Here is a 24,857-nt window from a genome sequence, read left to right as displayed (position 1 = left end):
ATATTTCTCGGCTGCATTCCTCGATATATCGACTTAAAGCTAAATAAACCGAAAAATCTTCTGCCCCATCCGCACTTTCAATATTAAAGTCATATCTCTGAGACATATTTTATTGTAGAACAGGGTGAAGAGTACACTGAACTACATCCAATATATGCAGGTTATATCTCCTGTATACAGCTGATGCAACGACCTCAAACACCACTACTGTGGCAATATATGCTAAAGATAAGGTGATTTTATAATCTCACGAGAATCCTATATCAGCTACAAGGAACCTCCAAGTTCATCTCAACAAAATTAATTTGTGGTAAAAAATATGGCGCATCAACTTGACGTTCACCCTGCATAGAACGATTTGATCTCCGCTAAATCTCAATAATTATGAACTCCCGCAAGCAGATATTGTTAAATATCTGAAAATACATCTGGATCGACGCTTAAACTTGAAGAAACATGTACTAAATAAAGCGTAAGCAACTTGGAGTTAAACTGAACCAGATGTATTTGCTTACAGCCATAAGATATTGATGCCATTGTATAGTATCGAACTCTGGAGTACTACGAGCAAATCCAACATAACCATGCTTTAGAGATTCGAAAATAAAGTGCTACGTGCCATCGTTGGCGCCCCATATTATGGCAATAACAACCAATTTCGGCGCGATACTCCCCTGAACACCATAACAAATGTGATCCGAAGTGTCAATGTAAAATACTCTGAAAGAGTGTCAATTATTTCAAAATACAATTGTACACGCTTCGGCGGTACATATACTAAAATTGGAACGATACAAAGAAGTTTAGCATGGCCCCTGCGCAAGAATGACACGCAAAGTGGTGAAGTGTTCCACATTTGTATTAAATATGCCAGCTCCTTGAGATTTAGACCAAGGCTGTCTCATTACAGACATTGTTTTCCCTCAACAGAGAACAACGTAGAGATTCCATGCAGTTTGTAGTCGCTTATCGCTACCGAGGAAGGACCATAGCGACTGTCGATCTCTCAATGAGAAGTCTACCAAGGGTTAATAAAATCAATTACATCGGTAGGCAGCATCTACATCGGTGATGGCTGAAGGACACTTCAGGCTCCCCGTTCTATCGAGTGTATTGACGACTGAACTATTTGCCATGTGACCGTAGGGCCCTAATCTCAGTACAGATGTGAAAGACAAACGATTAGTTATCGCCTACGATTCAATGAACTCCTTAAAGTGCCTCCAACCATCTCGACCTCTACACCTGCACTTATCCGTCAACTAACCCTAAATTGGAACGGAGCGGCAAAACTATCACCTTTATGTGGCTCCCTTCTCTGGGATCATTGAAAATGAAAGAGCGGATTACTTAGCCAAGAAGAGGGAAGGATCACTTACGAAAAATGTCCTCTTCTGGAGTAGAGATATGAAGCACCACTTTACTAGCATCTTCAGACATCTAGACAAACTCAGATGGGATCTAACAGAAAACAACAAGTTTTGGGAGGTGAAACAAGAGTATTGTCAGGGTCTTAACACCACTAACATCAGCAGACACATCTTAAGCTTACTCTCGCGTCTCAGAATTGGGCACTGCAAACTGACCAATGAGTTTCTCATTAAGGGAAGAAATCCACCCCTATGCGTTGAATGTAGTTCCTCACTGTCTATCAAACACATACTAACCGAATGCCAAAGATAAAACTCGCAAAGACGGTTGGCCAAACCTTGGAATGTCTTAGGCTGGAGAACCTGGACAAGCTAATGAATTTTCTAACCGTAACAGGACTATCACTACTAGAAATATAATAGTGTGCATCTATATAATATCATGCATATTCGCTTACATTTATTGTATCTTGTATCCTTATCACTGCCATGGATTGTGCGACCAATGTACTGAGGCATACATATATTCAGGCATCTGTTTGCTTTTACATATTTTACTTGTTATCTTGCAATATGTACTTTTATCCTACATTTACTCTATAACTTTATATTCCGACAATGTATTTATATCGTTCTTTGCATTCTATACTTGTAATAACATTGTATGGTTTTACTATGTAAATGTTTTATATATTGTATATCTATAAACAGACCCTAAATAGCCTAGAAAGCTGATGGGTCTATAATATATAAATAAATAAAGCACAATTAAATGTGCGCGATGTCAGTGATGTGCGTAGGTTCAAACGTTTACTATCATCCGACCTGATTAAAAGGCATTAAAAAGCATAAAATAGTTTGGAATTAAGAGAATTAGAATTAAATTAATTTAAATATAAGACTAGTTTATAAGTTTGCACAGGAGATCACTTATTATGCTTAAGTGCTCTTCTACATGTCATCACTACATAGTATAAAACAAAGTCGCCTTTTCTGTCCCTATATCCCTATGTGCGCTTAAATCTTTAAAACTACGCAACGGATTTTGATGCGGTTTTTTTCAATAGATAGAGTGATTCAAGAGGAAGGTTTATATGTATAATACATGCATAATATACTAAGGCAACATTGCTAATTTTAGAGGTTTCTAACGTGATGTCGTAAATTAACCTATTTTTTTAGGCTTATTTAGCAATTAGCAAAAACGCTGCCTAACCCTACGAGTTAGATCAAATTAATGTATTACAGTATTGTACACCATAAAAAGGTCTACAAAAAAGTCGTGGTATATGTTTATCTTTTAGGGATAACCCACATTAACCATTTTTATTGTTTACTTTTTACGTGAGAAAATGGCTTATTTACGAAGCTATTTTAAGCAATACGGCATTAATCCTTATCGAATTAAGTACCTTAAATACAGTGTGCAATTAATATAGATCAATATGGTTCCTTACAGCATGTAAATTAAACAAATATTTTCGGAGATATTACAAATTTAAAATTTGTGTTTAAAAATGTGTAATGTAATAAAAATTGTATGAATTTAGATATTCCAAAGATAGCAGGAAATCTTCATAGTAAGTATAGGGGAAGATGAATTGTTTTACTCCAAATTTAATGCGTGCAGGCCAAGAGCAGTAATGAATGAACCAAAAATACTGGATCGATTTTAATCATGTTTTCATTGAGTGACATAGGCATATATATTTTATGCCCGTGCAAAGTCGGAGCGGGCCGCTATGTTTTTATATACAACGTTCATATTTTTTCTGTAGTGTATTTAATTTAGTATCAGCATTGCACCCGTGCGAAGCCGGGGGGGTCGCTAGTTAAAATATAAATCTCAGATAGTCATTGACAGATACTTATTACCCATTGGGCAAGTTGTAGAATATTAAGAGAAAAATAAAAAATAATAATAATACCTGTGACAAAAATAGCTAATTTATTTATAACAACTTCAAAACTTTGTCTATATTTGGGAAACACTTTTGATATTTTTATTCACGAAGTTGATGATGCTTTTCTTTGGTACAAGCCCGCGATTCTGTTTATGTTCGCTGAAATATTATCAAAATCCTTCTACAGTCTTTTTGAATTTATCGAATGTTTACCGATAAAAGTTAAATAATCCCCGATGAGAAAATTGTTCGATATTCGAGTCTTTGTTCTATTGTGTCAGGTTATTATTTTACTTTCATAAATTATAACATGTTGCCGCATCGGACTTGACCCATTCAAATTTTTTTATCGATCGGCCAACGTCGTAGAAAATTAATGGTTCCCTCAGAGCCGTACCAAAAAGGGACGGGCTCACCACCAAAGGAAGCCACATACCACCGCATCAAGCTATCGATCGTGAATTATATAGAGCGACCGGAAGTGGGCAGCAGAGAGGGTTGGGTGAAGTTCCGCGTCTGTTGATGTCCGTGAACGTTTTCGATACGTCTTGCCTCACCCCGGACGGTTCTATCTATCCCCGTATCGCATCGGACCGTCCTGTCCCCTTGTTGGGGGAGACGGTTGCATTGCCCGGCATCTTTCAAGGGACCGTACAAGACGAGGGCTTTGAAATGGGGCCGATAATTCGATTTTCAGTTTTCCGGCTCCATTTGCTACACAAGAAAAATAAGCGAGGAGAGTAGACTTCGATAATTGGGGTGTGGAGTTTGAAAAGGGTTGTTGTGCAGTATTTACCATTTCGTTTCGCTTGAGGAGTTCAATATGTAATAGGTTCAATTTGTAGACGTATTGACAGGATGAAAGTTTCACGGGGACCTTGGTTTCGGATTCATTCCTTTGACAAGGGCGCAATTTCGATGAATTTGTAAAATATCTTTTGAGGTTGCGGCTATATAGTGTGAGGTAATACACTACAGGTTTATTATTCACATAAGGCTGAAGGAATTCTAGATTCGATGAAATTCAGTACGACACAGAAATATGATTGTTTTGATTAATATTATCTTAGAATAACGGCTTACAAAATACCCAGAAAATGTTATCCCAGAAGATGAATACACGCGGAGTGCTAACAGTGCTAACCCCGAACCCCGACTTTGGATCATTTAGTCACTAACATCGTTCAGTTCAGACGTGTCACCATCGACTGCCCAAGAGTATCTTCAGGTAACACAGCACCACTCGCTGTTATCTATTATATTTGTATTTACTTAATATTTTATAACGTCAATAAATAACGGTATAGCTTCCACGTACCTATGATTTTGCAACCTTATTTCATGCTTAAAATTGAAATATTGGATCACTTCGTATATACATAGACACACAAAATGGAAACTTAAAAGTGTCCATCCAACAATATTCTCACTGTGCGTCTAACAGGTCAATTGAAAAGTCCAGGCCTACCACAGCAAAACACATTTTTTGGCAACATTAGTTTTTTTTTTATTAAACATAATTCCCTTTAAGATTGATACACTGATTATAGCGACCCTCCTACTTTTCGATACCATTTTTGTAGTACGATTTGTCCCTTGCTTCAAAATAGGCCTCAGTTTCGTCCATCACCTCTTTATTCGACGAAAATTTCTTTCCAGCGATCATTCTTTTGAGATTTAAGAACATAATATAGTCGCTGGAGGCCAGATCTGGAGAATACGGTGGATGAGGAAGCAATTCGAAGTCCAATTCATGGATTTCGTAATCGTTTTCACTGACTTGTAAACTGTGAAGTGAAGAACACTAGTGAAGATGACGATGATTTTATTATTTGTGTGAACAGGGACAGTGATCAACTAAAAATGGATATAGACTTAGTCAGACGATAAGAGCATAATGTTTGCCATTCATACAATATAACGCAAGTTTGTGCTCATCAGGTCTTGCAGAAAGATTGTACCTTAACAGGCTCTATTCATTCCCCAACAAAAGGCTGTTTGTCTGTTATTACGTTCAAATTGTCACTCAATAATTCGGTCACAAACGTTGATGAAAGATATTTAAATCTGCTTTATGTGGATAAGTATTGGTATTGTTTAGTTTAAGAGATAAAATGGCGGTTTGAATAGATAAGAAACGAAATTAAAGAAGGAAACCCCAAAAATATCCATAAAACACAACCACGTCTAAATCATCAGCCCCAGGAGAATCAGTTCTTCAAGCCGCCCCCTTGCTTTTCCCCTTTCGTCATCGCTAATTGATGTTTAATAACCGACATTGAATATCTAAATGGAATTATTCGCTTTATTTGAAGTTTCCCATTAACTTTAATTACCACTGGTGGATTTTGGTAAAGGGGCCATAATTATATTTACCATTTTACTGCTAGGGATATTGAAAATAGTAATGCTCCAAGAATAAATTTGGTAATAATTACGTGTTAGGAGAGTTTTTACTACTATTTTTGTCGATAACAGTTAGGTGACTGACGCGTGATTTATTTTGAAATCGTTTTTTCCTAATAGATGATTTTTTAGGGTAAACTGATATGGCTCGGTGAATGGACGTAAAACGAAATGAAACAGTGGTGTTTACATTATGTGACCATTATTTATTGAAGTAATATAAAAATGTGGAAAATACAAAATAGATAAAACGGAGGGCAGCGGTGTTACCTGGAGACGAGGCTTGGGCAGTCGATGGTGGCACGTCTAAACCAAACGATAGTCGGTTACTGAATTAATCGAAATACCCTACAATAACATCCCAGATAAACGTCTCGGGGTTGCCAGCTATTCGTTATCGGGCTCTAGTTGCAGCTGCTAGCACCCCGCCCGTGTTCAACATCTGAGATTATATTTCTGGGTATTTTGTAGACCGTTATTCTACTATGCAAAATTCGACATGCCTCAAGGTCACTACAGTTTTGAAGTTGTATATCTCCATTGATACTAATTTAATGAAACTACATTATAGCGCCTTTTAATGTTCACAGTACCATCACAAGTGACTTACAAGTGAAGTGAGAGGTTTTTTAAATTAATTACATCTAATTAGGTATGCTTAGTACAATCTTACTTGTATAAAACTAAACTACTTAAGCTAAAGTTAAGAATACACTAATGCATTATACAAATTTGTGTGGTTTCATTCGCTTCAATATTCTGATTTTCTGCGTGTTATCCAGTAGCTGTATTGCTTCCACATTACTGTAATTTCAACCTTATTTCATGTTTTAAGGCGAAATCTTATATCGTGCAGTCTTTCGTTGGTTAACTAGGGACAAGTATTGGTAATTAATCATAGAACTTTTTTTTGGGTGCGTTGAATTGTTAGTTGGTTTGATATTTTAGTTCAATCTTTTATTTGCATCCCGTAATATTTTTTCTCATATAGCAGAACAAGCGTCGCCTAATTATAATTTTTCTCATTACATTACCGTTGGTCTAGATGTTGTACACAATTAATTGTTTTAAAAAAGATATATGACATAATATCCCAATGAGGATATTCGTTACATTTAGTTTTGTGTAAATACTTTTTAAAGATTCTAATGTGGGCTCGGCAACTGCCGATTTCGATATTTAACATGTAGTCATACTTTTATTTCTGAAAATGTCATGTTAATTCAACAATCGATGTAGATTTCAAAATGTAGATATAAAACTTATTATCAGGTCGGTCTGAAATAGACGTTCCTGTTCGAAAGCTTGATATAGGAGATCATAGCAGAATTCCTGACGTTTATCATTGTTTACTTTTAAAAACCGTCTCTGCGCTTGAGCAGAATGTTTTGTAAAATAATGAGTTTTATTTGAACCTTCTTATCCTGGAGAGCAACACTCTTATTATGTTTTTACATTTAAAGAAATAATAATAATCTCAGATACAGTGAAAATAACATAATAACAAAAAATGTCCTAAAGTATTTTACACATTACTACTAGAATTAAATCCATATATTATTTAGTTAGCCCTAACCCTCAAAAGATGCGTGTATAAATTTGACAGCTGTCCGATCATCAGATTGTGAATTATAGCATCTTTAGTGAAGCAACTTTTGTTATTGTGGAAAAAAAATGATAAAAAGGAATTTCGCGTGTTGATAAAATATTGCTTTTTGAAGGGAAAAAATACAATTGAAGCAAAAATTGGCTTGACGCCGAGTTTACGAACACTGCCCCAGGAAATTCAACCATCAAGGTATGCCAAGTGTAGACGTGGTGAAATGAGCACCGAAGACGGCGAACGTAGTGGAGGCCCAAAAGAAGCTGTTACCGACGAAAACATTTAAAAAATCCACACAATGATTTTGAATGACCGTAAATTGAAACTGAATGAAATAGCAGACATTCTAAAGATATCAACTGAACGTACTCTGTGTATAGTGGGTGCCGCAGCGCGAGCTCACTTTTGACCAAAAACAACGACGAGTTGATGATTCAGAGCAGTGTTTGAAAATGATCAAGCGTAATAAACCCGAGTGTTTGCGTCGATATGTGACAATTGATGAAACATGGCTCCATCAGTTCACTCCTACTCAAGCCTAATTGACAGTCATCCGAGTGGACTGCACACGATGAACCCGCTCCAAAGCGTGGGAAACCCAACAGTCCTGGCAAGGTTATGGCGTTTGTATTTTGGGATGCGCACGGAATAGTTTTCATTGACTACTTTGAAAAAGGAAGGACCATCAACAGCGACTATTACATAGCGTTATTGGACCGTTTGAAGGGCGAAATAGTCGAAAAACGGCCTCATCTGAAGAAAAAGAGAACGCTTTGCTTCACCAAAACAATATACAGTGTCAAAAATCCATGAAATGGGCTTCGAAATGCTTCCTCATCCACCGTATTCTCCCGATCTCTGGACCCCAGCGACTATTTCCTATTCTCAGATATCAAAAGAATGCTCGCTGGGAAGAAATTTTCGTCGAATGAAGAGGCGATCGCCGAAACCGAGGCCTATTTTGAACCACAGGACAAATCGTACTACAAACATGGTATCGAAAATTTGGAGGGTCGCTATAATCAGTGTATCACCCTTGAAGGGAATTATGTTGAATAAAAAAAAATAATTTTGACTAAAAAATGTGTCTTACTATGGTAGACCGGGACTTTTTAATTGACCTGTTAGTGAAAACATACTTGGAAACATTAAAATGGGAAATGTTACCCCACCATTCCAGTATACGCCTGAGTTAATATAATATTATAATACACATAATTAGACATTTGTGTAGATACACATAATTAGACATTCACACAGTGAAAGTAGCGGCTATCCATGGACCATACTTTGAATAAAATACATTGTGAATTTTCACAATCAAGTGTCAAATTTAAAAAAAATTGAAACTAATTTAAGGCCTAATAGACAAAACAAAAAGCCTGAAATGTTATTAGAAGCCAGAACATTTTTATAAAAGATTTCCAAAATCAACAATAGTTTAGGCACATTTGTTAACAAACTTTCGTAGAGTAAAAAGTGTGTGGAAAGGAAAACAAAACTCCGCTGCATTTATTGAGTCAAAAAGTAACAAAATCCCCCGAGAGACAAAAGAAACTCTTCCTTACCGGAGCCCGTTTTCCGATACTGCGCTGTTGCCGCGCCGCATCGCACGCTTTCGCAATCGATCTCAACGAATTTCCATGAGAGACACGCGAAACGCATCACGCCAGCCCGCTCGATATTAATAAAACATTCGATTTTTCGCTTTGAATATCATCGTCTTCGGTTATTCGATCTGGAGATTCGCCGGCAGTGACGTAGCCCCGTGCCTCTTTTGTTCAAGGCTGAGACGCGATGGGTGGTACCCGTGACAACGATCGATTTCGTGTCCCGTTTCGCGATCGGAGCTTCGAAATACAATGTGCGTCGGTACTGTTACATCAAACAAACGGCCGAACAAAAAATCAGAGTAACCGTTGGTAGACAACAAAACCTCCGTCTCGATTAAAATGCTAATAACCTTTGTTGCGACACGGGCAGAAGAAAATAACACGAATCTGATTGCTTTCTTCGAAATAAAATTGCAGCATAATAGTTAAAATAATTGGGAAATTCTATCACAAATATTATGAAAAAAAAAAAAGTGAATATTTTAGACATAGCACATGGGCTAAAAAGTCTCTGGCCTAACATATATGTGGCGCTAGTTTTATTGCATTCACCGAATTTGAGTTAGTTCTAACTTTCAAAAGAAAGCTATTAAAATTTCATAATATTCTACTCATAAGTTTTTGAGTTATTGTTCTAAGAGTGAGACTACGGTTGTTATTTTCAAAACAATTTTATGTTTTAATTTTGCACTGCTTCTTGATGTGAAAAAAATACCGTTCAAGCGAAACAATGGCTTGAAAAGTGTTATAAGGATTCCGCTCTATCAGAAACAACACGAAAACGTTAGTTTGCTGACTTCAAACGTGGTCGTAGACACCGACGATGCAAAACTCAGTGGAGGTCCAAATGTGGTGGTAAACACCAGAACACATAAAAAAATCCACAAAATCGTTTTGAATGATCGAAAAGTGAAGTTGCGTGAGTTAGCTAACATCGTAAAGATATCAAATGAACGTGTTGGTTTTATATTGCGTGGAGCATTTAACTATGAGGAATCTCTGTACAAAGTGGGTACTGCGTTTGCTCACTGTTGACCAAAAACAAGAACGTGTTGATGATTCTGAGCAATGTTTGGCCATATTTAAACGTAGCAAACCGAAATTTTTTAGTCGATTTGTGACAATAGGTGAAACACGGATCCATTACATCACTCCGGAATCAAAACGATCGTCATCTGAGTGGACAGAAATTGGTGACAGCCCTATTTTGAGGCAAAAAATAAAGCGCCTTTTCAGCACATGTGTTATCATGATTGTAATAGATATCACTGATGATAATTTAATTTATTAGCGTTCAGGAAAAGTATTTATTTCTCGACCAAAACAATGCTGTTGGTGCCGCAGAACTCGCCAGATTTTATCGCAACAGCCCTAACCTCAAATAGCGATAATTTCTTATTCTTCAGATCATTTTTATGATATTAATCCATCTCGATTTCGAAGATGCTCGCTAAATCTTCTATTTAAAGGGTCGATTTCGCCACATAAACCTTTGATAAATGCATTCATCTCTCATTCGACAGACATCTACACGCCAATGTATAAAGTTGGGAAAATGTATAATTTGCCTTTAAAAGACCTCAAGCTTACAAATGTCGAAATTTAACTGTATCCAAGTTTCGGAGAAATACATAAAGATTGGCAAAATAAGTATTCGAATGAGATATGTTCTAGACTGATTGTAATATTGCCTCTCCTTATTAGAGAAGGTAGAAGAAGTTCAGCAGTAGATATCACTTTCTTCCGCTGTAATACTGATTCCAAGTACTTGGAGTCGCGCACTTGCTCTTACTGAAATCCGTTGAGATTTATAACCGAAGGCAAATCAGTTCAAGCCGTCGGTTATCAATACATTGGTATTTACTTCATTAATTATCAAGCCGTATGACTATAAAACGAACAATAACATGAAGAATGTTCGAACTCCCAACATCTCTATCAATGAATATAACGCTTCATCAGTCGGTCAAGAAATTTGTAGCATCATATTTCGATGCAACAAAATAGCTAAGAATTGAATGAACTAAGTTCAAAATAAAAAAAAATAGCCAAAATGCACAAATAACGCATCTTAAAAAGAATTTTTGCTGAAAATTATATCAGATCTTCCTAAAACAATTTTTTGTATTATTTAGAATCACTGCTGCTTTAGACACAGGACAATCTTGAATCGACACTTATACGACGCTTTAAATGAAGCACTTATATCAGTTTTTATATTAAAAATAATGGAACAATTTTGACAACTAAGAATTTGAAATTGTTTAAAACCAATGGAGAAATTGAAACTAAAAATATCCAATGGAATATTGCTGAACTAATATGCACGATATCATAACAGTTTATGATAACTAAAGTCTGAATAACTGTAGCATAAATTCCGCCAATTTTAAAGTTTCAGATATGCCATGAAAAAATACAATGATCGAAAATCTCTATAAAATTTAGAATTAAAAAAAAGAACGGTTATATATGTAAATATATTGTTACATAACTGGACCACTGCCTGGTACCGCCTACTCCCTCTCCGTAGCCCTTGACATCGGTTACAAAAGGACGTTTTAGGAACATCGAAGATATATTCCCCAATACCTCTTATACAGTTAACATCTCTCTTATAATAATAACACTCCTCTTCATAGTTACGTGTTTATTGTATTATTCATTGTCTTACTTAATATATCTCATTAATTCATTGATACAAGAGTAAATAGTATTAAAGTTTTAATATAGAAAGCGTAGAACTGAACCAAGTAAAGTTCTAAAGAGTTTTATCAGATCCCTTTTCCATTATATCTTCTTCCTAACTTAAATATCAATATTCAAAGCAACATATAATAAAGAACTTTTTCTATTTTTGATTGAATTACAGGTTTCTAGTTGCAGTACAGGATAGGATACCTTACATCACCTCAAATGATACAGACCCCCCTATAAACATACTAGGGCAGTTTGATGACTCAGCAATTAGTTACTACCTTTAAATGCATCACTATATTTCCCTCAACTCCTTAGACTACAAAGTGGACAAGATGTAGTAAATGATTCGTCCGTTCTGCGCATGCACATTACGATATTCTATACCTAATTATGTTTATTATTTCCTAATTCGGATCCTTATTAATTTCTTATATATATGTATATATATATATATATATATATATATATATATATATATATACATATATATATTTATGAAATTCATAAAAACATAACAAACACTCGTTTTTTATTGGTAATCGATGAAATGAACAAATTACAGCGAAACCGAGACGACAAATTGAGTTTATATTAGTACCAGTAAGTATCTGTTACAATACTATTACTATTATTATTATCGGAATTGAATCAATTTGATATCATAACTAGAATTAAATTATGAATAAAAATCAACAAAATTACCAGGAAAAAATGTAAAATGTAACTCGTTATCCCTTTGGTAAGATATATGTTAAATTTGTTATTAAATTATATGGATTACTGTAAAATGTTATATGTTTGTTATATAGCATGTAAATTTGATAACAATATGTAATAAATGAGTACTGATGATACTGTATACATATACACATTGATAATAGTGTGTATATTTGTAAGTATGACAAGGGCATACATATTACTAGATGAAAACTAAAATTACAAGAAAAGAATACAGACATATAAATTTTAGGACATTTAGGTAGTGTGAAACAAACTTATGCAAAAGAAATTTGAATAAATACTATGTGAATATACATAATTCAATAAATCGGTGATGCTACTTAAATACTGAAATATACCGTATTAAACATCAAATTTATTTTGTTTCGTCCATTTTCATTAATGTTTTCAATACCTCAGTTACAAAATTTTGTTTATATTATTTTAAGTTATTTCGTGAAGAAGAAATGCATATTAGTAAACTTGAGCAACATAATAAATATCGGTTGATACAAATTTAGTTTTTTTGACTCATTTTACTTTCTCATCGAAATACGAACCTGCAAACAATGAAAACGTCATACGCAAGCGCTCACCTAACCAACCATATACTACATCTTATTCCCTTCGCTGTAGTCTCAACTGCTTAAAGTAAACTGTATCATTTAATTTGTGTTAACAAGACAGAAGTGTGTGACATAAACCACTGATTAAGTATTATTCTGTACGCTCAAAAATCACAGAAACCTAGAAAAGGCTTAATAAATAACATGGGAATTTTGCGAAGTAGTTTAAGAAACGAAGAAGTGGTTTAGTAAGCACAAGGTAATGTAAGCACACCAGATACCACCACCACCACCTCGATGGAATAATTTTGGATGGTAATGAAGAATGAAGGTAGGCCTATAGGTATATAGGATATAGGATATAGGATATAGGATATAGGATATATATATATATATATATATATATATATATATATATATATATATATATATATATATATATATATTCTATCTTTATTCTAGTTAAAAAGAAACACAATGCTGTCTGATTAGTTTGAACGCATAAACAAATAAGCCTATCAGAGTCGTCGGTGTTGTCAGACGTATGCAAAATTCTTGAAAGCAATAGTGATAAGAGGTTATATCTCCATAAACTATTGTGGCTGTATATTAACTGTAGTTTCTAAATATGCTATAATGTTAAAATAAAGTATATTTGATGACATTTTTATATAATTATTTTATTTAAATTAGCATTTTGTTGTATGTCAAAGCCAGGCTGAACTAAAACTCAGAGTTGATGCGGCGAACATTGCGACGTTTTGACGTCATAAATTTAAATGACGTACGTACAAAATAACTTTGAATAGACTATAGTTACATAATTCAATAGATTCCAGCTAAATTACATAAGAAAATATCAGAAAAGGTGTTATAAAAGTAATAGTTAAAAAGCTCTATAATCAACTTTATCAACTATAATCAACCCCTAGGTCTTTTCATCCTAGTTAATTGGACTATAATGAAATTATTGGTTCTATCTACAGTCTTTGGTTGGTTTCAATTTCCTTTTTAATTAGAAATATCCTCACATTATACATTATATACATACGAGTATTAGCTTTTATTTTTACTAGAATTTCAACATTTATTGTGAAAAATCGATACAATGTATTTTACTGTACGGTCCATCGATAGCCGCTCACATTATACATTATATACATACGAGTATTAGCTTTTATTTTTACTAGAATTTCAACATTTATTGTGAAAAATCGGTACAATGTATTTTATTGTACGGTCCATCGATAACCGCTAATTGCGTCCATCCTTCAGGAAATTTACGGACTCCATCTCGAAAGAACGATGCTCCTTTGATACTTTTTACGAATCGACACACTTTTTGGTCAGATAGGTCAGGACTCATATGTCGGAACAAGTAGTAATCGGAAGGAGTAAGGCCTAGAGAACCTTGATGCACGACACATTTTTTTGACACATACTTTTTGCCGTTACAAAATATCCAAGCTTGTGTATCATTCCTATGTTCTCCAAGTGATTTTAAATGGTTCCTTGTGTTACTCCCAACAATTCCGCATATTTTGCTTGCGTTTTACAGAGATCATCATCGAATAAAGTCTTCAAAATCCTCGTATTCAGATCTTTTGGCTGCTCAGAACGATATTTGCTCCGGAGTCAATTTTAAAACGTCGAAATCAGTAATAAGTTAAAATCGATGGAGCATGGTTGCTATAATCTTTACACAGTATTCGGTAACTTTAACTATCCATTAGATACAAATTCAGAAAGTTTCAATAAAATAAAATGCTTTGTTCATACATCAACAAAATGGCAAATACTAAAAGTGAGGCTTTCATCATGAAGTTGGTTACAAATGTAGAAGATGCCATTTAACCACCATCTATTGTAAACTTGACATGTGTGGTTTGAAATTTTTGATTACAAAGCACAGCTGCAAGGATTGCTATTTATATGTTTCGCCTATTAATGATGGAAATTAATTTATCGTTTTTCAAAATATTCTTCAGGAAAAACAAACTGCACTTTACATGTATTCGTACCAATCAAACGCTTCTTTGAATGTCGAAATTATCGCTAACATGTGATTTGCTGTTAACTCTCAAGAACAAAAAAAAAAAACATTAGGTTCCAAATAAAGACTGTACGAAGGATACCATATTACTGAACAATATCATGACCACCTTTGGCGGACATGTGGGTGGCATTATCTACATCAATCAGAAAAGATAAAATAATCAGCATTGAATAAGTTGTTACCATATCCAGACTGCATCTATCACCAGATTTTGTAGAAGTGAATCGGTACTTTTGACATAAACACAAGGACGAAAAATTCAATGTCGTACAAACAGTATTAAAGACAAAACAGAATTTAATAACATAACATAATATAAGAAATATTTTTTTTTTAAATAGCAATTTAGAATGTTCAATTTCAACAAATAAGTTTGGTAATGTAATAAGACAAAAACTCTTTTATTTCTAATTGAATAAATCTATTTATAAAACAAATGTAAAGTCATTGTTTCCAATTTAGTCGCGATCCATCGTTTTCGGTGCAATAACGAGCAAAAAACTATCGCAACAGAAATAGGTTTAAAATTTAATAACAGATTCGTAACAATTGTTTCTAAGTCGAAAACGCTATGTGTAGGTTTAATAGTACGTCTGCTTTTAGTAGAAATAACACATTGGATGGTCGTTTTTCACTCAAGCAAAGTCACAATTGCAAATGCATTATTAAAATAAATAAAACTAATGTCAATGCGTATTGCCGGTATTAGGAACATTAACGTAATGTACCGTAAGGTCATTCAATTATAACTTAAGACATATATATTAAAGTTCACTGCTGCCAGTAATATCTAAGGTTTTTGAAAAACTCCTGTTGAAAAGAATAAAACCTAATACCAACACAATAGTTTGAGTTTATTAACAAGCATTCAACAATTGACCTTGTGTACAGAATAACAGATGTTATTGAAAAAGCCTACGAAAGTAAAAAAGTATGCTCAGCTATATTCTTAGATGTAGCACAAGCCTTCGATAAGGTTTGGCATGAAGGCCTTGTTCATAAACTACAGAAAATGCTACCAAAACAACACACCGAACTATTAAAATCATACATTACAACCAGAATGTTTAGAGTCAAACAAGAAGAAGCTTACTTTACAATAAAAGAAGCTAAAGCAGGTGTACAGCAAAGAAGTGTACTGGGACCAATGCTCAATCTACTCTACACTTGTGATATACCACAACTGGAGAATATTACAATTATTCCATATAGCAACAACGCTAAATATCTCAGATCATCTGTATCAACTGTAATTGAAATATAGCTAAATGTATTGGCTAATTGGTACAAAATCACAATTATCAGTACATAGTAAGTTGCTATTATATAAGCAAATACTCTGAGACCTATATGGTCATACGGAATTCAATTATGGGGATGTTCTGCAAAGAGTAACAAACAACAAATTTCTCAGAACAAAGTCCTGAGAGGGCGGGCAAATTGTGGGCGCACCGAAATACTATAGAACTGATTACCTACATCGAGACCTTTAGATACCCACAGTTAGTCAAGAAATCAAGAGAACTGCAAGGGGGCGAAAGACTCCATTCTCATGAGAATATTGAAGTATTGAAGCTTTTGGATACCGCCAGAATAGGACACGGACTCAAAAGAATAAAATCACCTGATCTTGTATAGTGTTGTGTAGTGAGGTGCATATAATAAAAAATACAGCAGTGACATATATAAATATTATTTCGCCAGACACTGAGATATGGCCGATGGGTCCTCCTAGTTATATAACTAGATTTAAGTTATCATAAAGATAAATTGTATGTTAGTTGGAAACGACTAGTAACAATATAATACTTAAATAATAATTATAATATATATATTAAAGTCTCCTTTTACCAACTACTAGGCCTAAAGTTCAACGTGGGCTCCGATCCACGGTAATCAGCATTAAGCCTACCGACTGGCGAGTGACCAACTTTAGAAATCATCCCAGAAGTCATCCGGTCTTACCCAGCCTGGTTACTGGCGTGACTGGGATCATTTTCCCTGTCGGATTTTACACTCTTGCCTAAATTTTTTAACCTTACCGAAATAAGCATGGGACTATAGAACAAGTACACAGACTTGTAAACAAAATAAACGCTGACCTAAATGCCAAAAGATATTGTTCGGCTGCTTTTCTAGACATATCTCAAGCTTTTGACAAAGTATGGCATACGGGCTTGAAGGTTAAACTAAAGAAACTTCTCCCTCATCCGGACTATCAGTTACTAAAATCGTATCTCACTGATAGACATTTTATTGTAAATCAAGGCGATGAACATACCGAATTAAATCCCATATATTCAGGAGTTCCGCAAGGTAGTGTACTGGGTCCAGTACTGTATCTTCTGTATACGGCTGATCTGTCAACCACAAAAATAACTACTGTGGCAACATATGCAGACGATACAGCAATCTTAGCATCCCATGAAGATCCAGTCACAGCATCAATAAACCTACAAACCCACCTGGAGCATATACAATTATGGTTAAAGACATGGCGCATTAAAGCCTATGAATCAAAATCCACGCATATAACGTTTACCCTGCGTAGAAGAACATGTCCGCCAGTGAATATCAATCATCGTCAACTCCCCCAAGCAGAGCATGTTAAATATCTTGGTATGCATTTAGAACGACGCCTAATCTGGAAGAAGCACATACTCTCTAAACGGAAACAACTGGGACTAAAATTATATCAAATGTATTGGCTCATCGGGCGCAAATCCAAGTTATCATTAGATAACAAGGTATTGCTGTATGAGTCTGTACTCAAGCCCATTTGGGCATATGGAATCCAACTATGGGGTACCGCTAGCAAATCTAATATATCCATCATTCAACGGTTCCAAAATAAGGTGTTGCGTGCCATTGTTGATGCTCCGTACTATATTTCAAATAAAGTGATACAACGCGATATTCCTCTAGAACCTATAACGTGTGTAATTCAACGTGTTTGTGTGAAGTACATCGAAAGAGTGTCAGTGCATCTCAATGTACTCGCTAATCAGCTAACTATGCGACGTGATAGTGAAGTGCGTAGACTAAAACATTTAACACCACCTGATCTGATTACTGGACATATATAGACTTTAGAATAAGACTAATTAATTAAGATAATATTTTATATAGAAGATTGCTTAATGAAGTGATTTTCTACATTCCATGTATATATAATAAGGACATAAGAAATACTTATTGCCAATAGGGCAGATTGTGGACTCACGAAGAGTAATAACAAAAAAAAACATTTTTCAAGAGTCAAAAGTATTCATGACATGTTCTTCTACCAATAGTAACTTCACAGAAAGCTCTTGAAAGGCGCTGGATGAGACGCTATAGCAGGTTATAGTGGAAACACAAACATGTCAATGTTCATGTCGATTTTGATGTAAAGTTGGCAGATGTAAAAGTTTATTTCATCATTTCTATTTTGTATTTATATAGTTTAACGCCATCATGGACAACAAAAAGGCGGAACCAACAGACGAAGTAAATACACAAATAAACGAAACATGGCGCCGCATCTTAATCAGTATCTTATATAAGCTAGACATAATACATTATATCCGTTTAATATTGGTTTAAATGAATTATGAAATTCAAATATAATACGGAACTAAGTCAGAATATAAAGTAAGCTTCACGTCGTTTGCGTTACTTAAGGCAGGTAACTTATTAAATAATATATAAACGTAAATCGAAACAGTAGAGCTAACAAAACAGACCGTGATACGTCTATTATTGACTTTAATTTTATATATATTTCGCAAGATGTATATTTCTGACTCAGCGCTTATTATTGCTAAACAGTAAGTATATTTTGTTCGACTTATGTCACATACTAATATTATATATATATAGCACATCACACAATTGAATCTATTTAAATGGGTTTGAGCAACATTCTCGTAATTTCCAGAATGCAAAATATTATTTAATTAAATTCTCAAAATAAAGCCTATATGGCCTTGTAAGAGGGATGTAAGTATAGGTTTGCTCCGAAATGAAAAATGCTTTGCTAAAGACTAGTAAAATTCGATCAATTACTAATGTTTATCGCTACGCAATCAATGAGCTATTACATCGAAATCAACTGTATTTACGACGATTTCGTCTTAAAATATAAGGCAAGGTTATAATGTAAAAGCCAGTTTTGTTTATATTTTCTGAATATTATTTTCCTTAAAATACAAAGGCATGTACCATTCAACGAAATCATAAATCGTTCCAAATATATGTGGTACTTAGGTTTCCCTCTGATAATTCGATAATATGGACCTTTTAATTTTGGGTTGTTAATGTTTTTTTTTTAATAATTTCAAAAAAAGACATTGAACCGAATTAAAAAAATAAATAAGGAACTCATTAACAATAAAAAAATAATCAAACTAACATTTTTAATGCAAAAAGAACCTTTACTTATATACTACATGTTTTTTATATTCTACTATATACGTACAATTTAGCTTAATACCTACCTAAGGGTATTTGTATAGTTACAATATTATTTCAATTACTACCAACTGAACAATTTGAAGTCGGTACAAGCAACAAATTAGATTTGTTTTGTTCGTAATTTAATTTTTGTATATGTCACAAAATAATATTATTATTTTTGTATTGTTTGGGCTCGGCACTGACTTGAAACTGATTTAATGACAATTTTATGAATGCCAAAACTCCACTAAAGGTGGATCCTGCCGGCTCTTAATGACAGCATATCTAGTGTGTTTGCTTTCGGTTTTTTCCCTTGTACGCATTGGACGTTTATCATACTCTGAGTTAGGAGAAGTGAGTGCACAATTGCATCATATTGCTATCAGTTATCGTTATTGTCCGTTGTCTGTTATTGACTACTATGGACTAAGATTGTTGTTAACCATCCTAGTTATTCCATCATTGTTATTAACTACAATTGAAATTGTCTGTTATTGATATTATCTATTCTCAGAACTTCGTCAGTGTATTTATTTATCGATAGTATTATTTAACAGTACTATTACTTCATAAGTACTACTTTTAGCTGTCAATATATTACTGTCAGTACCGTTATATTTCAATGTTACCTGACATTAGAAATATTTGTCGTGATAATCACCGATCCACGTTATATTTCAAGTATATATTTAATTTCAATCTTGTCATTGAAAATTGGTTGCTCAGGTAGGTTTTCATTATGTTTTCAAAACTGTCACCCGACCACCTCGACATCAACATTTCATTTAAACTGTAAGTAGTTGCTATATCATTTATTTTGATACCTGTTTTATTTACATAAGATGTTAAAATGTTTTGTATTCTTTTCTTAAATATAATTTTTATTCGACGCCCTGGGTCTAAAATTAGCCCTACACTAAATCATAGCAACGTGAAAGCAATACACCTATTAGGCAATACGCACAAACTCGGAAGATTGAAGTGAATCGAACCACACGAACTTGGTGTAGTGAATATCAATATCTTATCTTTGAGTTAAGCATTCTAATGTAATTTTAATTTTGAAATAAATTGTTGATGCAAGTACAACAAATTAATTTGTAAATTAAGATTGTATTTTAAAGAAATACAGTCCTATCAACAGAGTAATCAAGCTTCTCTGTCATATCACACCGTACGCAACATTCTATTTGAATCACCCTATATACGGTCGTAATGACCAAGTCGTGTAAAACGACACAACACAAATATTGGCCGAACGTTTATAAATCAGCATAGCCTACTTGGTTACAGAACCAGTATGCGGAATAGCCTGCGACTGTTATTGTTCGTACCTTTTTCCTGGTTACCTTTATTCCAAGTAGGCTGTGAACATTGAAAACTGTCGATTTATACTAGGACATAAAGTTTCTTGTTTTATAATGTTTTAAAATTTTATTTATTCACGACAAATATTTTAATATTTAATATATTAATTTTACAAATACGTTTCATCGTTTAGACAAAGGTTTGTTAATAAGAATTGATTATTTGTAAAATTACGCAATATCTCCTTATCCACCGTATTCACCCGACATTCCTCTTTCTGGTTACTACCTACTTCGAACGAAATCATATAAATTGCCTGAATATCATCTGGTGTAATATGAAAATACCAAAACTTGAGTTAATACTATCGAAAACATATTCACGATATTTGGAATAAAACAAAAGATTTCGCTTTTTCGAAAATATAATAAAAATACTGTAAATATGGATTAAACTTCAATAAAAAGAAAGAAGAAGAGGCATCAATACTGAATACTCAACTGAAATAGTATAATATGAAAACTTGAATGTATATATTACACGAGATAAATTACAAGGAGAATGCCAAAAAAATCAGTATCAAATTTAAATAAAAATGTAACCCTGTTCTATATTAATATAGTAACACTATCCAGACCTTCAACAAGGAAAATGGTAAACGTTTACCATCAGTCTAAACATTTAACAAGCGAAAATAAGATAAAACGGCAGACTTCCACACTTACATAAACATGGAAGCTCTTCAGTTGTAGGCGTAGCATTCAAGGGCTAAAGATACAAGGAAAGCAAAATAGTGTTAGGAATTTAATTTTTATTTTGCGTCATATTCCTGAAGTGCAAATAACATAAAATATTTTCAAGAATAAAAATTGAACCGACTTCAAAAAATAAATAAGAAACTCACTAAAAATTAACAAATAATCAAATTTTTAACAAAAAAAAACATTTCAAAATAAAATATGGACATAATAATAGTTGTAATAACTAAATAAAAACAAATAAAAACCTTATTTAACCATAATCTACTACACTTATTTTATATTCTACTATATACACACAATTTAGCTTAATACCTTCCTAAACTTATTTGTCTATTTACAATATTATTTTAACTACTACCAATTGAATACTTTGAAGTCGGTGCCGAACACAAACCGTTATATTAATTTAGATTTGTTTTGTTGGTAATTTCATTTTTTGTATATGTTAAAAAATTATATTTTGAGACCTTCAGATTACAACCGTCATAGAAAATATTAGAGATTCGCAACAAGACATGAGAAAAGGCTCTACTCATGGGAATAGCTCGGTACTGAAGTACACTAAATTATAAAAACACTATAAAGTGTTACTGTTTTTTTTTTATTAGAGACTAATTAAGTAAAAGTTAGTCCACAACGACTAGTAATAATCTTTTAATGAATTTAAAAGGAATATTTTGTCCTTTGTGTATGGATTTTATATATCAAATATATTTAAATTAGTGTTGGAAACAATCGACTGACATCGACTATCGACTGTTCAGTAATTGGCTACTTTATACTATCGACTATTTCAGTCGCTATTTATGGTTCGACTGTTTTACTAGTAACTGTTTTCATTCGTTTACTTTTAGTTACTATTTTCGGTTCTACTAGTTCATTCAACTGATTTTTAACGTTCTGGCCTTCCGTCCTAGCCGCGGCCTTGAAAGTAATGCACCGAATTTATGCTTATATAGATTTATATATGTAATATATGTGGTTTTATATTTTTTTTGTAGTTTGCTTGTGAATAACTATATATTGTAAATTAATATAGCAGCATTTTGGAACGCTAGTTTTCGAGAGCAAAAAAATTTAATTGTAAATGATAAATAGTAAGATACTTTTGACTGGCATAATAGGTAATACTTTGGACTGTTATAATAGGTAATATTTTTTTTGATAACCTTCACGATTGTTGTCCAAGCCTCTTTTTTGTCGAAACTTTTTTCCTAAAATCTTGAAAACTAAAATTAGGTTCCAAAAGTTTCAGAAATTGCATAGATCCAAAAGATTTAAAGAATTTTTTACAGCAGTTATTAATTTCTTTTAAAAATATTAACCGTAAAGAGGTGAATAAAGTATATTAAATATTTGTAATAAATACATTTTCTGATTGGAAAACTCTACTTTAATGTTCAACAATTTATTTTGTTGGCTATTAAGAAGAGCACCACAGTTTTTATTTATTAACGAATGGACTATCTTAACAGAATGTGCTCAACGTTTAAAGCCCATTGAAATAATGACCACTGAGTTATCTGATGAAAGATATCCCAAGGATGTCTTTAATTATATGGTTAATAAGAGGACTGCCAACATTCCATCAAATCCAGGATTTTAACAAGTGAATGGGGGAAAATGACAAAATTGTCTATTAGATGTCATCAATAAAAGACTGGCAATTTTAGAAATGAATACGATATGCGGCAAATCCACATTTTTAGATCCTAGATTTAAAAAAGCAGGATTTGGTATTGCAAATAATGCTGAGGCGATACAAAAAGTTATCACAAAAGAGGTATCTTCCATTCTAACTTAAAAAAAATACAAATATAGTTCCACAACTCGAAATTCAAGACAAAACTACCGACCAAGAATGTATTGACATCTGGAGATATTTTGATAAAAAAATGGCTAGAATGAACGAAGTAATTACTCCAAGTACTGCAGCAACTTTACAGATTTAGCAGTATTTGGAAATTCGATTTATTAGGCGTTTAGAAAACCCATTGGATTTTTGGCAAACCCATAAAATGAAACTACCTGAATTATATCAGTTACATGTAAAATATTCCTCTATACCCGCAACATCAGTCCCCTGGGAACGAAGTTATGGTTATTGAAAATCTTTAGTTTTTAGGTTTTATTTATTATGGTATGTTATTTTAAAATAGCAATTAATATATTAAAATAGGACAAAACATTTGTGGTGTTATTATTCCATTCCTTTTTACACATCCACAGAACATTCAGTATAAAAGTAATAGAAATTAGTAATGATAATAGAAATTAGTAATATTTTTTCCTTTTTTTTTAAATTATCACGTGAATGAATATATATACATCTCTGTCTCGCTTATACTACCATTGAAGTATAAAAAGACATTTAAAATTAACTGCTCCAAGCATTTATCTCCGTCTTTTCCTATCTCACATTTTATACAGACAAGAATTCGTACATCTTCGTCTGACATCACGAATGGAAAAAAAACAGTCGAACTATGCATTAGGCTGAAAATAGCAATTACTATTTTCAGTCGCTGTTTTTTTTTTACTATCGACTGTTTCGACTGTTTTGCGCCTATCGACTGTTTTCAGTCGATAGTTCCCAACGCTAATTTAAATATATATTCTTAATCTGTAATATAATATTGTATTTATTAGATAGCCAAAGCGACCTTTCACAGTTGTCCTACATATTCTAAACTAATTTCAATTAAAATTCAATTAATATTTTCACTGAAAATAAGGCTAAAACCAGCTTTTTGGAACTTACACGAAGTGATGAACGGAATTTTAATCCTTATATTAATTGACTTCAAAAAAGGCGGAGGCTCTACGTTTGACCGTATATTTTTTTAAGTACGCTCACCGATTTCTCCATCAAATGTGGACCAATCTTCAAAATTGTGCAAAAGAGTGCATTTCCGAGGTAGTCCGACTGAAACCAAGTCAGGATATGATGGTTGAATCCGGTGAAATCAAGGGAAACCCATACATTTCAAAGGTACGTACAATATTTTCACATAGCTTTTTTATCTAAAATAATCAGACATGTGGGTATAATGTTATTATTCGGCTGAAGACACAACTCTTCACAATAATTTTTTAAAAAGATTTCTGCAAAGTGATAATTTTAAATAATCTTATCATTACCGACATTTCCTCCATATTGATGAATTTCCAAAGAATCGGTCAGACTTCATGAATGAATAAAAAAAAGAAACAACGCCAAATACGCTACGGAACGAGTGAATCTTAAAATTACTATGCAGATGGCGTCTAGTGGCCGGTACCGCTGGTGTGTGGGCAGAGAAGAAAATAACAATGGTCAAAAGCGACAGATGTTATTTGAAACCGGCATTGAATGGGCTCTCGATCGGAGAATTGAGAGGAAATATCGTGAGAATGTCGAGATGGACGTAGGA

General features: G+C 33.5%; 1 protein-coding gene and 1 non-coding gene across 2 annotated transcripts in view; one reads left to right on the top strand and one right to left on the bottom strand.

The window, feature by feature from the left end:
- The window catches only part of LOC143204904 (amyloid-beta-like protein), a 299,874-nt gene that overhangs the window by 256,999 nt on the left and 18,018 nt on the right, over positions 1-24,857 (bottom strand). The gene's annotated exons all lie outside the window — the stretch shown is intronic.
- Positions 754-860, top strand: LOC143205390 (U6 spliceosomal RNA). Its single transcript, XR_013007817.1, has one exon. It is a non-coding gene; the product is annotated as a U6 spliceosomal RNA (small nuclear RNA).

The sequence above is a fragment of the Rhynchophorus ferrugineus genome, unplaced genomic scaffold, assembly GCF_030347505.1.
Source record: "Rhynchophorus ferrugineus isolate W39M unplaced genomic scaffold, kcgeb_rfMv2 rfM11, whole genome shotgun sequence".
NCBI classification, from domain to species: domain Eukaryota; kingdom Metazoa; phylum Arthropoda; class Insecta; order Coleoptera; family Curculionidae; genus Rhynchophorus; species Rhynchophorus ferrugineus.
This window is presented reverse-complemented; position numbering and strand designations above follow the sequence as displayed.